This window comes from Ambystoma mexicanum, chromosome 5q (assembly GCF_040938575.1).
Source record: "Ambystoma mexicanum isolate Mex_15411 chromosome 5q, UKY_AmexF1_1, whole genome shotgun sequence".
Taxonomy (NCBI): domain Eukaryota; kingdom Metazoa; phylum Chordata; class Amphibia; order Caudata; family Ambystomatidae; genus Ambystoma; species Ambystoma mexicanum.
The window spans coordinates 926,488,775-926,507,403 of NC_090933.1; the positions used below are offsets into that span (position 1 = coordinate 926,488,775).

The 18,629-nt window shown below is 47.1% G+C and overlaps 1 protein-coding gene across 1 annotated transcript in view; it reads right to left on the reverse strand.

Annotated features, from left to right (window-relative positions):
• Positions 1–18,629, reverse strand: part of ANKRD46 (ankyrin repeat domain 46) — a 148,591-nt gene that overhangs the window by 103,650 nt on the left and 26,312 nt on the right. The window lies entirely within an intron of this gene.

The following is an 18,629-nucleotide window of genomic DNA, read 5'->3' on the forward strand; positions in this document are numbered from 1 at the left end:
CCTGCTGCATGCATAATGAAGCATAGACATTCTCAAATACCATATTTATTTCTGTGCAAAACTACTTGGCCATCTCTGTTTTTTTTTTTTAATTTATGGGATGCCATTTCCCCCCCTTATCCTGCATCAACAGTCGGGAAAGCACCCTCCCTAGCCTTTCCCCTCACCATAACGGCAGCTGCAGCGGGTACCCCAAAACATTTTTACTCTGTATCTGCTTTAGTATGGAATTTTTCAACCATGTCATTAATATTTTTTTGTTGTTTTGACAGTGGGGTTGGAGGAGCATTCCACTTCGAGTTTGCATATTCCCTCCTCACACTCTTTAATATCTTCATGTATTGTTTTCAGAACTCCAAATTCTGTTGATATGATAATGCCCCCTGATGAAGGCTTTGAAAGCCGGCCATAGAGTCCCAGCCTCGCTTACCGTACCAGTATTAAAATAAAAGTACAATATTATATTATCGTAGATGTTGAATGAAAGTTATTAGGTAATAATTTCCCCATATATATATGGTCGCTATGCAGAATGTTGCCGGGAAAAGGTTGTGGCAGCATTATATATGGTGACCATATATATGGGGTCAATGAGAGCAGAGGTTGCGGGGGTGTGCCCCGCATGTTCAATGTAATAATGTACCTGCAAAGAACCGCAATTTTGTGGCGACTTTTTTGCCAAGCAACATTTTTTGCAGGGACATCATTACATGGAACCGAATGAAAATACTAGGTCTTGCAATGCCAGAGGCTTGCACTTCTAGCGGTTATATTTATTGTGGCCTTGTGCAAGTTTCAGACCAATGAGTATCAGTGAGTGATCTGAATAGGTCCTTGGGAGGATCCTGGACGAAGAGATGTCACTCACCAGTGCAGGAGAGAGCAACCATAAGTCAATCCTAGAAGATGAATTGTGCACTGAGGAGTAATAGATGTATTCACAACAGTCATAGTGTAAAACTCACCATACTGGCTTCGTGCCAGTGCGATCACTCAAGTATCCAGTATCATGTTAAAAGTCCCTGCTCCATAAATTAGCACCACTGGAAAAGTATTGCATGTTTCAATAATGGGGGCATAAAACTGAGTGTCGTCTATATAGTCTATATTAGGACCATATGTGTTTACCAATAGGATATCTTTATTTCTATATTTATTTTATTACATTTGTTACACGCCCAGACCCTGGGGTATCACAGGGAGGTTACAGACAGCTTGGTCATAATTGGACAGTGTAAAACATGAGCAAATATATACACATGTAAGCATTGATACAGAATGATTACAATTACTATTTATGCAGGAAATGTACAGTATTATTTACAAGTTCTGGGAATGTGACTTGGTATTAGTTAAATAACCACATTTTAACTGTTTTTTAAAGCCAGTGAAGGAGGACGTTCCAATGTTTAGGAACTAGGCATTGGAAACTATTACCCCCAGCACTGGTATTTGTGTAGCGGGGAGTTGCCATTAGTAGGTGGTTGTTAGATCTTAAGGATCTAGTGGATTCTTTTTTAGCTATTGCATTGTTCAGATAAATGGGTGCTTTTTTATAGGGACATCTGAAGGTGATGCATAGTGTTTTAAAGATAATTCTGGCTTTGATGGGCAGCCAGTGGGAATCTCTGCTTATCTTTGAGATATGATCAAATTTTGTTATTCCTGATACAGCCCTTAATGCTTTATTTTGTATTAGTTGTAGTTTATTGAGGTTGGTGTTGGAGGTTCCGAATAGCAGCACTTTGCAATAGTCGAGCTTTGATAAGATCAAAGCTCTGGCCAGGGTGATGCAGTTAGTCGGTGTCAGGAATTGGCGGTTTAGGGCAATTCGTTTGGCGGTGTAGGAGGTGGATGATGAGTGTGCTTACATGTTTGGACATTGTGAGGTTAGCGTCAAGGTAAACTCCTAAGGTCTTTACTTGCTTAAGTACGGGTATCGTTGTGCCGTCAATGTTAATGGCGGAGTAGTCTGGGTGGAGAGCACTTTTTTTGGCTTGGGAGCCCACGATGAGAATCTCTGTCTTCTCATCGTTGAGGCATAGGCTGTTCAATGCCATCCAATTTTGTATTATGGCATAGATTTTGTTGGGGTCAGTGTATCTTGGGCTTAGTTACCTGAGAGAGGTATAAGGATCTGGGTGTCATCTGCAAAGTTGGTGTAGATGACACCCATATCGTCTAGAGCTGAGAAGAGGAGCTTTGTATATGCATTATAAAGTATGGGTGAGAGGCATGATCCTTGGGGGACTCCAATGGGGACTGGGATGGGATCTGCAGCTTCTTTACCCATCAAGACTCTGGATGTTCGATCGGCTAAAAAAGATTTCACCCACATGGTAGCACCATTAGAGAAAACGGTGCTGTCGTTATTGGCCAGTAGTTTGTGGGCATGGTAGGATCTAACGTAGTTTTTTTTAGGAGGGGAGTGACCCAGGCTTCTTTGATGCTAGCTGGGACCAAATTAGAGTTGACGGATGCATTAACAAAGTTGGTTATAATTGGTGTGAGGGTTTGGGCGCATGATTTGACTACTTGTGCTGGGACAGTGTCTCCTTTGCAATTTGAGGCTTTGAGTTTGTGAAGGTGTCGTGCACTGGTTCTTGGGTGACTGGGGAGAAGTAAAATAGCGGGTTGGAGTTCTCGTTGGATTTTGTAAGGGCTTGCTGGTGCCAGGTTTATCAGCTAATTGTTGCCTTTTAGATGTTATTTTGTTTTCCAGAAGAGCAGTCTTAGAGGAAAGGGCATCTTGAATGGTGATACACCATTCTTTACTGGAATTGGCAGGGGCTGAGGCTAGGGTAGGGTTTTCCAATTCTCTCAAGATCGAGAAAAGTTCCTTGGAGTCAGACACAGCATTGCTGATCCGAGTATTATATGCATTGGTTTTATGGGTGATGATGGCAGTTTTGTAAATTTTGTTGGTTGCCTGGAAGGCAATTTCAGACTCAGCTGTGGGATGTCTTCTATGGGCATGTTCAAGAGCCCGTTTGGTTCTCCTTAGTAATACTAGATCTTCGTTGTATCAGAAGCAGGTTAGTTTATCGGTGCGTCACATTTGGGTGGTTAGCGGCGCTACGGCATTGATGGTGGAGGTGAGACATTTATGGTAGGAGTTTGCAAGGGTGCAGGGGGTTGTCACTGGAAATCGAAATGGTTTCTAGCGATTTGCTGAGTATGGGTGCAAAATTCTCAGGCGTAAGCTTACGCATATTTCTAGTTTCATAAGTGTTTGTTACATTAATTTTGCGGGGGCCTGGTTCTTCGGATAGAAGAGTGAACTTAATGTTGTGGTGATCTGTCCAGTCAAGGGGAGAGATAGAATCAATGGTTATGCCTGTATTGAGGGAGAGCATCCAATCTAGTGTTCTCCCTTTAATGTGAGTGGGAGCATTCTCCAGTTGTGTAAAGTTCATATCCTTAAGTGCAGGGTGTAAAGCTTCTGCTTTGGGGTCATGGATGTCATTACATCCTAGATTCATGTCTCCAAGGATAATGCATTTGGTTTTGGGTTTGATGAGTGGAGCTAATAACAGAGGAACGTCTACTTCAGGATGGCTGTTGGAATTAGGTGATCTATAGACCACCACAAGGTTAATCATGGTTTTTCATTGGTGGCAAATTTAACTAGAAGTAGTTCATATCCTGTAATGTTTTCAATGGGACAGGCTCTTAATTGCAGTGTTGTTTTACACCGCCTTCATGAGATTGGGTTCTATCAGTCCGGAGGATGGTTTAGTCTGGGGGAATGGCGAGGGACAACAGAGGCCCTGAAGCTTGATGAAGCCAGGATTCTGTGACTAGGAGGTCTAGTTCTTGTTCAGAAATGAGATCATGAATTACAATGGCGTGTGCTCCTAGAGATCGGGCATTAATGAGAGCACCTTGGAAGCTGGTGGGGGGGTTCCTGATTGGTAGTAGCAGCAGTTGTGGGTGTTTTTAAAGGCGGTGTGGTAGGTGCTTGAAAGAGGTCCGTTTTGGTCTTGTAGTAACGTGGGTGGATTTTAGGCAGGGAGTGCCTGGGTGTTTTAGTGGCTAGTGTGAGGCAGTGAGAGCGATGCATGGTACGTGATCTAAGAAGGTGGCGTCTGTTCATGCCCAGGATGGGATGGGAGTCCTCTGAGAGGTCGAGGATCTGTGGGTGATCCGTTGTGTGGGTGGGCGGTTCTGCATCATGGGTATTGATGTTGGAGCTGGTGGGGTATGACTGTTCTAGGATGGGTGGAAATGGGGTCTTGGAAGGCAAGAAGGGGGTAGGGCAGGGGATGGGGTGGTGCCCGGGGCAGGCTAGTTTGGATAGTCCATTATTATAGCTGACATAATGACTTTCTGTGCAGGGTACGCCATTCTGAATAATGCAAAAAGGGAACATGGTGATGATTAGCGAGCCTACCATGGTTGTGAGTGGCTGGGGTAGAGGCGGAGTCGCGTTGTGAAGTAGTCTGTTGTTACAGTGCCATAATGGGCAATAGTAAGGGGATAGCTATTCAGGTTGTGCCAAATGTGTCAATGCAATTATCAACAAAGGGCCAACAAAACTTATCAACAATGGGTAAAAATGCTATTTTTCAACAATGGGCCTAGATGCAACTTTCAACAACGGGACTAAAATGCAGGTCTCGAGATAAATGTAATTATCAATAGTGGGCAAGATAAACATCACCACGGTGTGCCTAAATGCGATTTTCAGCAGTGTGACTGCATGCAGTTATCGCGCTAAGTGCCATTCTCACCAGTGGTTTAAATGCTGAACGATTCTAAACAGTGGGCAAAAGGTAAGTAGAGAGCATTGGGACTTCTCTGGGCATGCATACATTATGGTAAGAGAGCTCTGGTCGGATAATTACTGGTAGTTGCTATTTGCAGAATAGGGAGCCAAAATGGCGAGTCTTTGGAGAGGCGAAACGTAGAAGTCGTTCAGCGATGATGGACACAGTGATAGTTCATGTAGAAAAGTCTTCGAGAGGGAGCTCCTGGTGCAAACAGGGCCTTATTCAGGCCTTCTTCGGGCCGCCGGCTCCTTCCGCCTGCCGGCAGATGTTATGAACTTAAATTCGAAAGCATGTTGCCTAGCAACGTTGGCGACACGGAGCCTCGATCTGGCACCGCGTCCGACATTTTGGATTCGGGATGATAATGGATAATGCGGCTGAAATTAGGAATCTGCTTGGTGCAGACGCAGGAACAGAGGCACACTTCAATTCCACTGTACACAATCACACAACGCCCACGTCCGAACATTAGGTTTGTGTGAACCATCTGATTGTGCGGAATATAATGTGTAGTATTTATTTTTCGCCCCATGCTTGGTCAAGCTGGGGGGTTGATCCTTGATTGATCGCACTGACATGAAGCCTAGATGTATGGCAAGTGCTACAACCTGACTGCAGCATGTTTCTTGTAGGAACAAAATCCTAACCTTCTGAAGATTCAATATGCGACAGTAGCTTCCAGATCTTGATCGGGTTACCCATGAATCGGATATTACAACTCATGCATACCACCTTATCTGCCATATATAGTCAGTAAGCTTGGAGTATTTGTAACTCTTTTATGTATACTTTCAGTGCATTCAGCCATATTAGTGCCACTGCGCTCATGTCAAATATTAATAGTAACCGCCAAGTACAAGTTTCAACCAAAATATCCCACTCCCCACGCACCCTCACAACTCTGTACCTCTTAGTGGTGTATATATCCACCCAAGTAACCATTTTAAGAAGGCAATTTAGCATAGGGTTGACTGATTCAGCAGTTGCGCTGCAGCCTTTAACATTTGAATAAGCAGAATAGGTTTAGCTAGCATGGACTTGGATGCACCTTTTAACCATTATCTGATAACTACATGCAGACCTCAACATAACTGCATTAATAACTTTACTCACCTCATGGCCCAGAGCCTGGAATATTACTCTCAATAAATATTGCCACTTCTTCAGGTATTGTGAAAAAATAAGCCTCGTTTTAAAATCGCTGGGATCGTAGCTGAAGTTCGCCCTTGTCCGTGGTTGCCCACAGCATTGCATCCCTATCTCTTAAATTGAAGATTCTAGCAATAATTGGCCTGGGGGCGCGTCCAGCTAGGGTGGTTCAGTCAGGGGTCTATGAGCTTGTTCAACTGCAAAATTGGGCATTCATTTGGGCTTATCCAGAATCGTTTCCAGCATATTCTCAAAGTTGATGTGACCTTCTGGTATACCAAGAACGGCAAATGTTGTTATGGCGAGATCATGATTTCATTTTTTCTGTGCGGTCTTTACCACCTTTGTGAGTTCTACAATTTCCATTTTCATTCCAGTGACATTGTCTTCAACAATCCCAAACCCTAGTTTCGACTTCTGTAATTCTCCCCTGCGCCTTCTCTAACGTCTCATTGGGGACAGTCATTTTTGCTGTAGATAGTTTGTTTGCAGTCAAGGGGAGAAAATGATCCACTGTGTGTGTGCTTTGATTGAGCAGTTGAGGTTTTGAGCAAAATTATCCATGCTTTCCTGTTTCTTGTGTGTGCCTTTCATCATTTTCGACCCCGCTGAGTAGGTATCACTGCACTAGATCAGCACCGGTCCACAACAAGTCCAGTGGGTTTGGCTCCATGCCAGCTCATGGCCTGCACAGCACCTTTCGTGTTTTCTGGCAAGTGACCCTCACCAAGTGTGGAGTGCTGGAGATGCAGCATTAGTTACACTGTGGATGGCTCATATGTAAGGTCAATACTGTATGCTGTAACATAAGATGGGATGTATGCCCAGCTCCCCTGTCCCCCCGCCAAGCGGTTCAGACAGAGAGCAATATGCTAAGAGTGCACGCACCTAATGGTACCAGGTGGCAGAGGGGAGGTGTATAGAAGGGACAATAGGATGCAACAGCTTGTAGGAAATGTAGAGTTTGTTGATGTTACGCTTTCTTAGCGGTGAAAGTATACTGAACCGCTGCAGTTTTGGAAGTTAGGCCCAATAAGAACAGGACCAAGTACTAGAGAATAAGAGATGTAGGCCCCAGCAAGAATACCCACCTCCATCCCTGCTCTCACCCCAGGTGATAGCCTAGAAGGGCATTCTATCAATTAAGACAAAGCCCTTTCTTGTCTCATGACCATGTAATCTGAAAGGAATGTGCAAAGAGAAGCACAGGTTGAGTTGCGCCTGATTCTGCAGGACAAACTCGTGAGAGGCAGGGCAGATGTCTGAAGCTGCCAAAACATGAATCTCAGTTTTAGAGCACCCATGTCCCCAAACCCTCCGCCATTCTATTTGGACTACCAGAGACCCACCATCCCAACTGCTAAATCACTCAACTGTCGATTGATTAGTGTGTTTGTAAAGGGCAGTTTAGGGAGGAAACAGACCCCAAGGGGGTAGGGGATGCAAAAAAAGAATGCACTGTGATTTATACTGCGAGGTGCGCGGGGTAGGATGACAAATTTAGGCCAGCAACGGGGAGGCATGGCATGGCTCCTTACATTTCTGAGAGCTATCTTGACCTCAAGAGTATCCACGGAGCTCATGTCTAATTACCAGATGCACATCACGTGGTCGAAACGTAAAAAGAAAGGTCTTTTCATGTCATGAACCAATTGTGTTGCAAGGGTGTGACCTTGTCGAGGCCAAGGACCACGTGGAAGAGGATCGACACAAGCAATTGCAGCCAATCATCTAGTGGTCAATAAGGGGCCGCCACAAAGTATATAGGAGCCCCACCAATGAGAATGATGAAATAATATGGCATACTGTTTGCATCATGAGTGAAGTTGCTGTTATTTAAAATGCCTTGTTTGCCTTGAACTAACCTGTGCGCTTGCCAGTAAGGTTTGAATGCCCCTGCTGACATGTATTTTTCTTTTTGGAAGTAAAACTAAAACTGTTGTGGAATGTCCACACACTGTATTACTGAAAACACAGTCTTTATATAATTAATATTCAAAGGTATATACACGATCACAATAACGCACTTTGTACTCAGGAGTCAATAATGATAAATATATACAATTCTAAAGTGGTGCCACCAATGTTATCAAAGCTCATTAACGTGCATCAACTGTACGGTTAAAATATCACACAGATCAATAACGAGGAAACAGCAATAGAGATAGGCAGGAACGTAAGATGGTTGAAACAATAGGCAGAATGCTGACCCCTACCAATAGGCACAGTTCTGTGTGGAGATCCCCCCCCACCTGGGCAACCTGTAAATAAGGATATATAGCACAAGCCCAGTCCATGTAATGTTCAATAGTCTTATTTCCTCCTACTAAGGTTTTACCTCCCCCCCCTATGTACCTGGTGGAGTAGAGTTCTCCGAAGATGCGTCGACCGATCCTTCTTGAGTGACTCCCTTTAAAGCAGGAGCCACGGATCGTCAAGAGGCGTCGAGGAATTCGGCGTTCAGTGTCAGGGAATCGACGGCCCTTCGTGAGTGCCCTCCCTTTAAGGCAGGAGTCACGGGTCGTCGAACGTCCGACGGTGAACAGGTTGAACTACGGTGACGATAGTTCTGGACCGCAAAGAGATGATGAAGAACTGTGGCCCGGCAAGGGCGTCGAGTCGTCGGCGTCTCTGTGGTCTTTAGGTGGCGGGAAACCCACCGGCGGATGCTCCTCGGCTCGTCGACGGTCGGGCCTTCTCCAGCGGGATAAAGCGGGCGACGATGCAGACGAGAGCGTCCGATGATCAAATGAAGTTCTTAGGCAAACGGGAGCACGGCGGCTCCGGTCGGCGACGGCGGTCGTCGACAGTGGCGGACAACAGTCCGGGTGCTTCTCTTTGAGATTCCGCGGCAGTCCCCGTCTCGGGTCAGCAGCCTGTCCAAGGTCTGTCTGCCAGGGAGCTTTGGCAAAGATCAGTTGTGCACGATGGTCCCTCGTAGCTCGGGAAGAGGGCGCCTTACCAGGTCCTCTCTGGGTCAGCCCTTGGAGGCACAGCAGCTTTCAGATTGTGAAGGAGAGCAACAGCAATTCTTCTCGTCCAGCAGGGCTTCAAGGTCAAGCTTCAGTTACTCGTCGTAGTGGACTTCAGGTTCTGAACACGATTCCTAGCAGTGAGAGGTCCCCAGATAAACTATTGATCTCCCATTCATTCCGCTGGGTCACACTCAAGCATCCAATCACGACTAAGGGCATTCATGCAGGCAGGCAGCCAATCAGGCACACAAGGTATTCAGGCCATTCACTTCTCTCCAGACACTCGCAACAAGTTATGTGTATTGGGACAAGTACCGAGCCATTCAACACTCCAAGCTGCATTCATACCGGTTTCGGGCAGGGCTGTCTCAGTCATTGTGTCAACCACCAGATACTAGACATCCACAACACAGAATGCATATCCGTCACACACACTATTCACCCAGGTCCTACCCACAGGAGGTACCCACAACATACATCACCGGGAAGGCTCCAGCTAGTCTGGCCGGGCCTTCACAACACCACCATATATGGCATTTCCGCCCAACAGCCAGTCAGGGGGAAGGGACAGAGTCAGGGCTTCCCAGGACTTTGGGAAAACAAGGCAATGGGTAATAGAAAGCAAGAGGCCACAGGGGCCATCTTGTTTACCATCAGGAATCAACTGATCCCAATGGCAGGGCCGGGGTATCCCCAAAATGGAGGATACTCTGCGCACCTGTCAAATTCAGCATGGAGCTGCCACCAGCCCATACCCTGCTCTGTGGTCCACCCACAGGTGCCCAAAAACATACTAGGGGCACAGGGTTGCACCCCCACCCATGGGTGCCATAAGGGTATCCCACGGGTCCGTTCACCAAACCAAAAGAGAGAGAGCTGCATCGCCAGGAGTCCCACATGGACTCCTGCGCGGAAAACACGACAGAACATACGATGAAAAGCAATAAAGAACAAGGATACAGAGGCCCTGTCCCTCCGATGCATTTCCAGCATCACATTGTTATCCTTGCAAAAAGGTGTTCCAAGCTTTTTTCCCCTTGAGGGTTGCATTTATTCGGTGTTTGGTTGTCAGGAGGTCTGCCACACAAATTTGGTGACCCTGACGTGATCCCAGATTTTCCACAGAGACAGAAGCTTCCTGGCCACACAGATGGAGCCCACCTGCAGCGACCAGTCCCTTGTGCACAACCTGGAGTGGTTTACAGGAGCCGTGTTGCCAGAATTCCTGTCTCTTTGGAGCGGGGCCCAGCGCCCGGATGTTGCAGGCCGTTGATGGGACCCTGTGGCAGAGGAACTCGGGAGAACAAACAGATGTAAGTGCACCTTTTAAAGGAGAAAACGTCGGGACAGGGAAAGAGGGGTTGGGGGATGCATGTGGTTGAGGCTGTTGAAGTAAGGGGGAGAGCGAGGCGAGTGGTACATTTGAGTGTGTGGAAAGACCACGTGACGGTTTGTTTTTAATTATGATTATTATGTAATAAAAGGATAAAGGAGTACGGGAGCCTTTCTGATTGGGGGAAGAAGACAGTGCTGTCTTTTAAGGAGTTAGGCTAAAGGAAGAAGGGTAGAGGCTCTGTATATTTAGAGAGCCTGGGATCTCCTCACCCGATGTAAAGGGGTGTTGGAAAGGTACATAGTAGTTTTTGCGTTTTATTGATTTTGTTGTTGGTGTAGGGGGGGACCAAGGTGTGGTACAGGCTGTGTGAGATGGAGGTGTGAGCCGTGAGTGTGGTGGATGGTGCGGAAAGTGCTGATTGGAGGAGTGAGAGTGGGGAGAAAGAAGGGTGGGACACGGGGGAACAGGTAAACATACTCAAGGTGAAGGGGCGACAGGAAGGTACGAGGGAGTTGCTAGGGCAACTCTCTGACGGACGGGTACATTTATTAGCACTAACAAAGGATAAGAGGGGCAGCACCAAAGATTGCGGTGAGTACCCCGTTACAATATGTGTGTGCCTCTTTATCCCTACATAAGGATAAGATCTTGAAATACCACAAGCAATGGGGGACAGACACAGGGAGGGTTGTATCAATCATGGCCCCAACAGGGTACGAAAAACAAAGAAATATTGTGACACATGTACACGTTTCTGGCATCTAAATATAAGGGTAAAAAGCTCCAGACGAGGAAGGAAGTGTTAAAATTGTGGAAGATGGTAGAAGACTTGGAGGAGGCCACCCCCTGTCAGGCAAATGTCACCCTGCCTGATGCACACGATCGAAAGTAAAAGTGTCCCCACAGCCCCACCAGGGCCGCTTGTCCCATCCCATCTGGACCAGGTGTAGAGAACCAGAAGACCAGTAACATGCTACAGTTCCCGCTGGGGTGCTACCCCAGCCATGCTGCACTACCACAAGCTCCATATCAAAATATTCCTACTACTATGCCCTCTGACACAGCAAGGCCAAACGAAAGGGGGGCCATTGATACGAAAGACCAGAAGGAGTTAGAATACGCTTTAAAAGCGACACAGGAAGAATTGGCTAGATTGAGAATAGAGAATAGAGATGGGCAGAAAGCACTATGTAGACTGGACAAGTGGAGAGCGGGAGACATTTTGTTTAGGGTCGACAGCACAGCCATTAAGGACGTACATTCGGAAAGGGAGGATAAACAGGAAGTTTGGATTACGGGGCAGTGAGGTCGAAGGACGAGATAGGTGGAGACTCAGGGGAGGAGGAGTTGGACACAGTGGATGAGGTGAGGGAAGGGGAGGCCCCAGCGGCGACATCGCCACAAGTGTAAAGTTTATGGGGGTCTCCGATTCTGGAACAGATACGGTTGCATAGCGGTGGCTAAAGAGAAGACAAGCAAGGTGACAGGAATACAGTTCCTTTTACTGCACAAAGGACCTGGAAGGGCACAGTATATTCCATGGACACAGGTGGGCAAAACTTATTTGTTAAAAAGTTTGCTCTCCCTTAATGCTTTAGCAGGGAAATTGATTTATGCATTTGAGAAACAAACGGCGGGGGTTCCCTTGCTGCAGGGGATTTGAAGAGCGTATTTGTTATACTGGGAGACCAGGCAGATGAAATTTGGTTAAAGGCGGAGTACCCAGGTGTACAACAAGGGAATGATCTTCATGATGGCGCCTACTTGAATGACATCAGTGCACAGGTGTGGACGGCCTTACGACGGACGTATCCTGATACGCCTGATTTGAAAATCGATTATGCAACGCAATATGGGTAACAATGAGGACCTTGCCAAATATATTTAACAGACCAAAGAAATGTGGAGGGCTGACACAGGGGAACCGTGGGATCGGTCGATTCCATTCTTTTATTTTTTGGTAAAGAGGGAACTTCCAAAGGAGGTTTAAAAGGAACTCAAGAAAATAGTGTTTATAGAAGCAAAGGGGTGGGCAGAGATACAATCTATTATCATACATCACTGTAAACAATTGAGCGAAAAGGAGAAGGAAACAGTCCAGTGACTTCAGTCAGAAGAAGCGAAACTAGTACAAAAGAAATTAGCAGAGATATCAGTGGAATTGCCCATGATCGTTACATTACACAATCCACAGAGACAAGGCCGGTACAGGCAAACTTGAGAACAGCCCTTTCATGGACAGGAGGGTACGACTGGAACAGTGAGTTTGAACCTCAATACCAAGGATGGCCCCAGGGAGGGTACCCACGTGGAAGGAGGGGAATGATTTGCAGGCCTTCGAGGAGGATGGGGTGGGTTTGTGTCATGGCCACAGGCCCCAGAACACAAACACCACAACATCTAGTGATGGCCTTTGGCGCCAGGCTCATATAGAGATGTGAGCAGGAACACTTTATTTCAGTGCAGGAGTGCTTTTACTTTATTTCAGTGTAGGGGTGCTTTTATTTTACAAGAACTTTCCAGGAGCTGAAAGCCTTTATTCCAGAGAACATCCTCATGTGCTGACTCATCGGGTGTGACTCCCTAGGCCTGGTCTTCATGTGCTGACTCATCAGGTGTGGCAGGCAGGCTGAACCTGGTGGGCGTGGCTTCAGAAGCTCAGCTATATAAGCTGCTCCATCCTTAAGGCCGGTGCTTCACGTTACTGTGCACTCGCATGCAACGTGACGCTCTCCGCCGCTTGGATCAGTTTACTTACCTTTGAGACCAGGCGTTCTCCTGCATACTCAACTCCAGGAAACCGGTTTTTCATCTCTTCATCTGCAGACTCATCTCCTGACATCCAGTGATCTTGATCCCGACACCGCAGCACCGCACTACGCATCCACAAACTCGGACCCTGTGAAGAAGAAGAAAGACATGGTTAGAACATCCGTCCTAGGTCCGCGCCGCATTTGAACCCTGCGCGCCCCCTAGTTAACTTACCAGCTACTGTACCGCTGCAGCTTCGATCCTCATTCCCTCCGGCTGCCGCCTCGAGCTCCGCAGCTTCTGCCGGGCCGGCAACATCACCTGCAAGGGAAGAAAGCAAACATCAAAAGTGGAACGGAAGCAATAAAAGACAACAAACTGTACAATACAACTAAAAACAGATGAGGAAAGACCAAGGCAAACAGGAACACTCACTTGAGGTATAGTGGCTTAGTCGCAGCAGGACTTGACTACCACGTGCAAGGAACCAGTGAAGGAACTAGGTCCAAATCATACAAACGTCCCTGCCAGAAGCAGCAGGACGGGGTGCTCGCCAAAATGAATAAACAGGTGAGCTTTCCAGGGACAGTGCATCCCACGGGAACCACGGTTTGGGAGAAGGGATCTGGAAGGGGATCAGGCGCACAAGCTGGCATACTCACACCCTCTGTTCTCCATGCAGGAGCAGTCCCCCGCAGCATCACCTATTACAGTCACTACATAAGCGTAGAGGGCGAAGTCAGACCTGAGCGACCTCACTCCCGGGAGGGCTGCAACCGTGCCCCAACGCCTCCGCAGAGACCAGGTGAGCGTAACAGAACGCAAAGCCGCTTCGAATCTCTGCCTGGGCGGTATGGAAACTTCTGAAACTGACCAGTTGGCCCGATTACTGGGAGAGTTACAGGCTGAAGTTCATGCCTCAAGACAGGAAACCAATGCCCTAAGGAGGGATCTAATTGTGAACTGGGAACGGACAGATGACCTAGCAAGACAAATGCTCCAGGCACAGGCAGGCCAGGTCCCACTGCTGGGTTATGCCCCTCCTGTCGCGCCTCAACAGTCCACGTCAGTACAGGTGGTTCTTCCAGGGCGGGGGGTTTCCTTGCCAAACCAAATCACATGATCAGTCCGGCCAATGCAAATTGGAGGCTTGCGGAGCCCACTCACTAAGGCAGAAAGGGAGAAAAGGAGACAGGAGCAGCTCTGTTTGTACTGTGGTAAGGCAGGTAACTATCTCCGAGAATGCCCGGTGAAACCACACAGGAAAGCAGTTGGAGCAACTGACAAGGGTGAAGAAGAACAGGACTCGGGGAAACTCCAACGCCCGGCAATCATAGGGGTCCACTTGTCGAGCGGTGAAAAGGAACCTATACAGACCTCACATCAAGTCAATCCCTGTGCTCCTGGTAAACCAGAAGCAACCATCGAAAATACATGCCTTGGAGGCATGCATTGACAGTGCGGCTGTGGGAAATTACATGGACCAAGATCTTGCTACCCGGATAGGCCTTCCTCTCCGACAGAAGCAGGTTTCGGAAAACAACACAGCAGTTGATGGATCTCAGCTATCATCTGGCCCAGTGACGCATTACACCGAGAAGGTCATGCTTCTGTGTCAGGACGTTCACCAAGAGGACATCACCTTCGATCTCATCAGCGCTCCTCAGTTCCAGATGATATTGGGAATGCCCTGGCTGGAGACCCACAATCCCAGGATTGACTGGTGTAAACGAGTTCTGACCTTTCCCCAAGACTGTACCGACACCGGTTATAGCAAGGGATTCTCATTAAAAGGTCTTACCAACCCAGGTTCGAAGAAAGAAACCATACTGGGCCTCACCAGTTCACTACCACCTGAATACCTGGATTACCAAGATGTCTTTCAAAAAGAGCAAGCAAACACCCTACCTCCGCACAGACCGTATGACTGCCAAATTGATCTGGTACCTGGAGCTCAAGTTCCCTGCAGCCGGATTTATGCCCTAACAGACCAGGAAAACCAGCATCTAAAAAGCTACCTCGATCAGTATCTGGGAAATGGCTTCATTCCACCGCCCAAGTCCCCTGCATCCTTGCCCCTCTTTTTGTGCCTAAAAAGGAGGGAGACCTGAGAACTTGCATTGACTGCAGAGAACTTAACCAGATCACGGTAAAAAAAAAAAAAGGTACTTGTTACCGCTTATCCCTGAGCTCTTGGATCAACTCAAAAAAGCTCAGATATATACAAAACTAGACTTATGAGGGGCCTACCATCTAGTAAGAGTCAAAAAAAGGAGACGAGTGGAAGACGGTCTTTCACACGAAATATGGCCTTTATGAATATCAGGTTATGCCCTTTGCACTATGTAATGCCCCGGCGCATTCCAATTTTTCATGAATGACGTGCTCCGCGAACTGTTGGACGTCTGCGCTCTTGTCTATATTGATGACATTCTTATCTATTCCACCACTAAGGAGGACCACGTCAACAATGTCCGGGCAGTTTTGGAGAAACTGCGGCAACACCGGCTATATGCCAAATTGGAGAAATTCTTTCATGTGACAGAGGTAGAATTCCTCGGCTTTATTCTCACACCACGGGGCGTACGCATGGACACGCGCAAGGTAGACGCTATCCTTAAATGGCCCTCACCGACATCCATAAAAGGGAGTACAGAATGTATTCGGGTTCGCCAACTTTTATCGCCGCTTCATTCCCGGGTACTCCCAGATCGTCCACCCGATTACCTCTTTACTACGGAAAAATAAACAATTTAATTGGTCCGCAGAGGCAGAGAAAGCCTTCCAGGAGCTAAAACAAGCATTTACCACAGCACCAATTCTATGGCATCCTCGACCAGAACTACCATACGTGGTCGAAACTGATGCTTCCAACATAGCAAAGGGAGCAGTCCTGTCGCAACGAGACCCCGAAACAGGTCAGTTGCATCCTGTGGCATGCTGGTCTCGCATGTTTTCAGCCCCTGAATTGAATTATGCAATCACTGATAAAGAAATGCTAGCAATTAAGGCAGCGTTCAAAGCGTGGAGACATTATCTTATTGGAGCTAGACATACAGTCACCGTCGTCACAGATCATCGAAATCTACAATATCTGAAGACCGCTAAAGCACAATCATCACGCCAACTCTACTGGGCTCTCTTCTTTGCGGAATACGACTTCGTCATCACCTATAGACCCGGAGTACGCAATGGAAAAGCAGACGCCCTGTCTCGCATGAGTGAGGGAGAAGAGGCATTCACTACACCAAACCTCGTGGCCATTATCCCTGAAGGACAAATCCAAGGCATGATTGCCGCAACCACCACTCTAGACAACTTAAAATCTGACCTGCAACACTTGATGGGTCCACCAGCGCAACAGGAATGGCTAGGGAAGGGAGACCCGTATACGATTGTGGCCAACCTACCATACTACCAAGGACGATTGTACATCCTGGATAAGAAATTACAGAATCAAATCATCGCTAACTATCACGATTCATTAGTAGAAGGGCATCCGGGAATGGCTAAAATAAAGAAAAATTACTGGTGGCCAACTTGGCGAAAGAACATTGTCCAGTTTATCGCAACCTCTGGCACCTGTGCACAACACAAGTCCTAAAAACAAAGTCTTGCAGGTCTGCTATGTCCTTTAGAAGTACCCCCAGCACCTTGGCATACGCTATCAATGGATTTTATTACAGACCTTCCCTCCTGTAACGGCTACAATACCATCTTAGTCGTCGTAGATCTGTTTTCCAAAATGGCCCACTTTATTCCCCTGAAAGGTCTCCCAACTGCTTCTACTCTGGCTACCGTGTTTTTGGAACAGATCGTCCGGCTACACGGGTTCCCATCAATATTGATATCAGACCGAGGAACTCAGTTTGCCTCTGCATTCTGGAAAAGGTGTTGTAAAATTGCCAAGATCGACCTCTGGTTATCTACAAGCCATCACCCCAAACCGACAGCCAGACCGAACGGACTAACCAGACCCTCGAGCAATACAGAAGGTGTATGCTGCAACAAACCGAGGATACCTGGAAGGACATATTCTGGTTAGCAGATTACGGATATAACAACTCCATTCACACCAATACGGGACAAAGCCCATTCTACATAGTGTATGGTCGACATCCACGGACATCCATTTTTGACCCACTCGAATCATTAGAAATGCCCACTGTAACGACCTTACCCAAAACCATCACCCAGGTTTTTTAGGAAGCAGCAGAGCATCTTGCCAGAGCCAAAGAGAAACAAAAGCAGTTTGCGGATCGACACCGAAGGGAAGCTCCCAACCACCAAGTCGGAGACAAGGTTTGGTTAGCATCCAAAAACATTCCCCTGAAAGGACCACGGGCGTCCCGTCCCAGATATCTGGGACCTTACACTATCAAGGCTGTGATCAACCCTGCGGCAATGAAATTAGAATTACCAGCCCACATGCGGATCCACCCAGTGTTTCATGTCTCCCTCCTAAAACCATTGAGACCAGGTACGCTGATCGATACTCCACCGGATCCCTAAATAGTTGAAGGAGAACCAGAATACGAAGTTAAAAGGATCCTAGACTTTAAGATGGTCCGGTCCAAGTTATACTACCTTATAGACTGGAAAGGTTATGAACCCGAAGATCGGACCTGGGCAACACAAATGGAAACAAAAAGCTGTCCCCACAGAACACTAATGGGTTAGTCAAATCTGTAACTCTGTGGCACTGGAGTGGGTGACCTACTTGAGTCAAGGGGATTACCAAAGGTTTCTCTCAGACTGGGACATTGTCCTGCATCACCTGCAGCAGGACTCGCGGACCGCATGGTGCCTGAGGAAAACGAGATTGCTGGGGCTGGTTTGAGTACTCGCTCCACTTGGGGAGAGCGCCTTCACAGGAAAATGCTAGGAGATATGGCTGAAATTTCTAGGGGAGACGAGTGGGGTTCTAAACGGTGCAAGGGCCCTCGGCTGGCGAGAGAGCTGGCCATTCACAAAAACTTGTGGCCGGAAGCCATCTACATATTTTATGGACTCAGGGGTGGGTCGGGGGGGACTAGGTGTGTTGTTGGTTACATGTGTTGGGATCAAGAGGGAAGAGGGGAAGAGGGGAGAAGGCGGAAGGCGGGGCGAGAAGGTATGGGGAGTTACATGTGTTCTTACTGTTGAAAATACCAATAAAATACTTTTTTATAAGAAAGTGCATTGTTACTGTGCTGCCCTCACCAGCCAAAATCAGCTCCCTGGCCCATCATGAACACACCCACATTATATAACTAAACATTTTTTATTTAAGCATTTGGTTAACAATTGAAACCTTTTAGCTATTTAACAAGATAAAAGCAAAAACAATACAGAAATGAAATAACGTAGAATATCCTGTTTCACTACCAACAGATAGAATCAAGAAAAGACTATACGTTACATACGCCCACTCAAATGCTAGTATCTTGGACAACAGAACACGCTTTCATCGGACCCAAGAACTGTCCAAGGCCACCAATTGCAAGTGCTATCCGTGTCCATCCAGACGTGGTCTTTCCAGTCCAGTGATATTCAGCTTTGGTAGGCAATCTCTCCTGGGTAATGTCTCTGAATCCATGATAACAAATGCTTCCTTCAAGAATGCAAGTAAGGCTAATGTCAGTGAAATCTTAGAACCTCTGATCA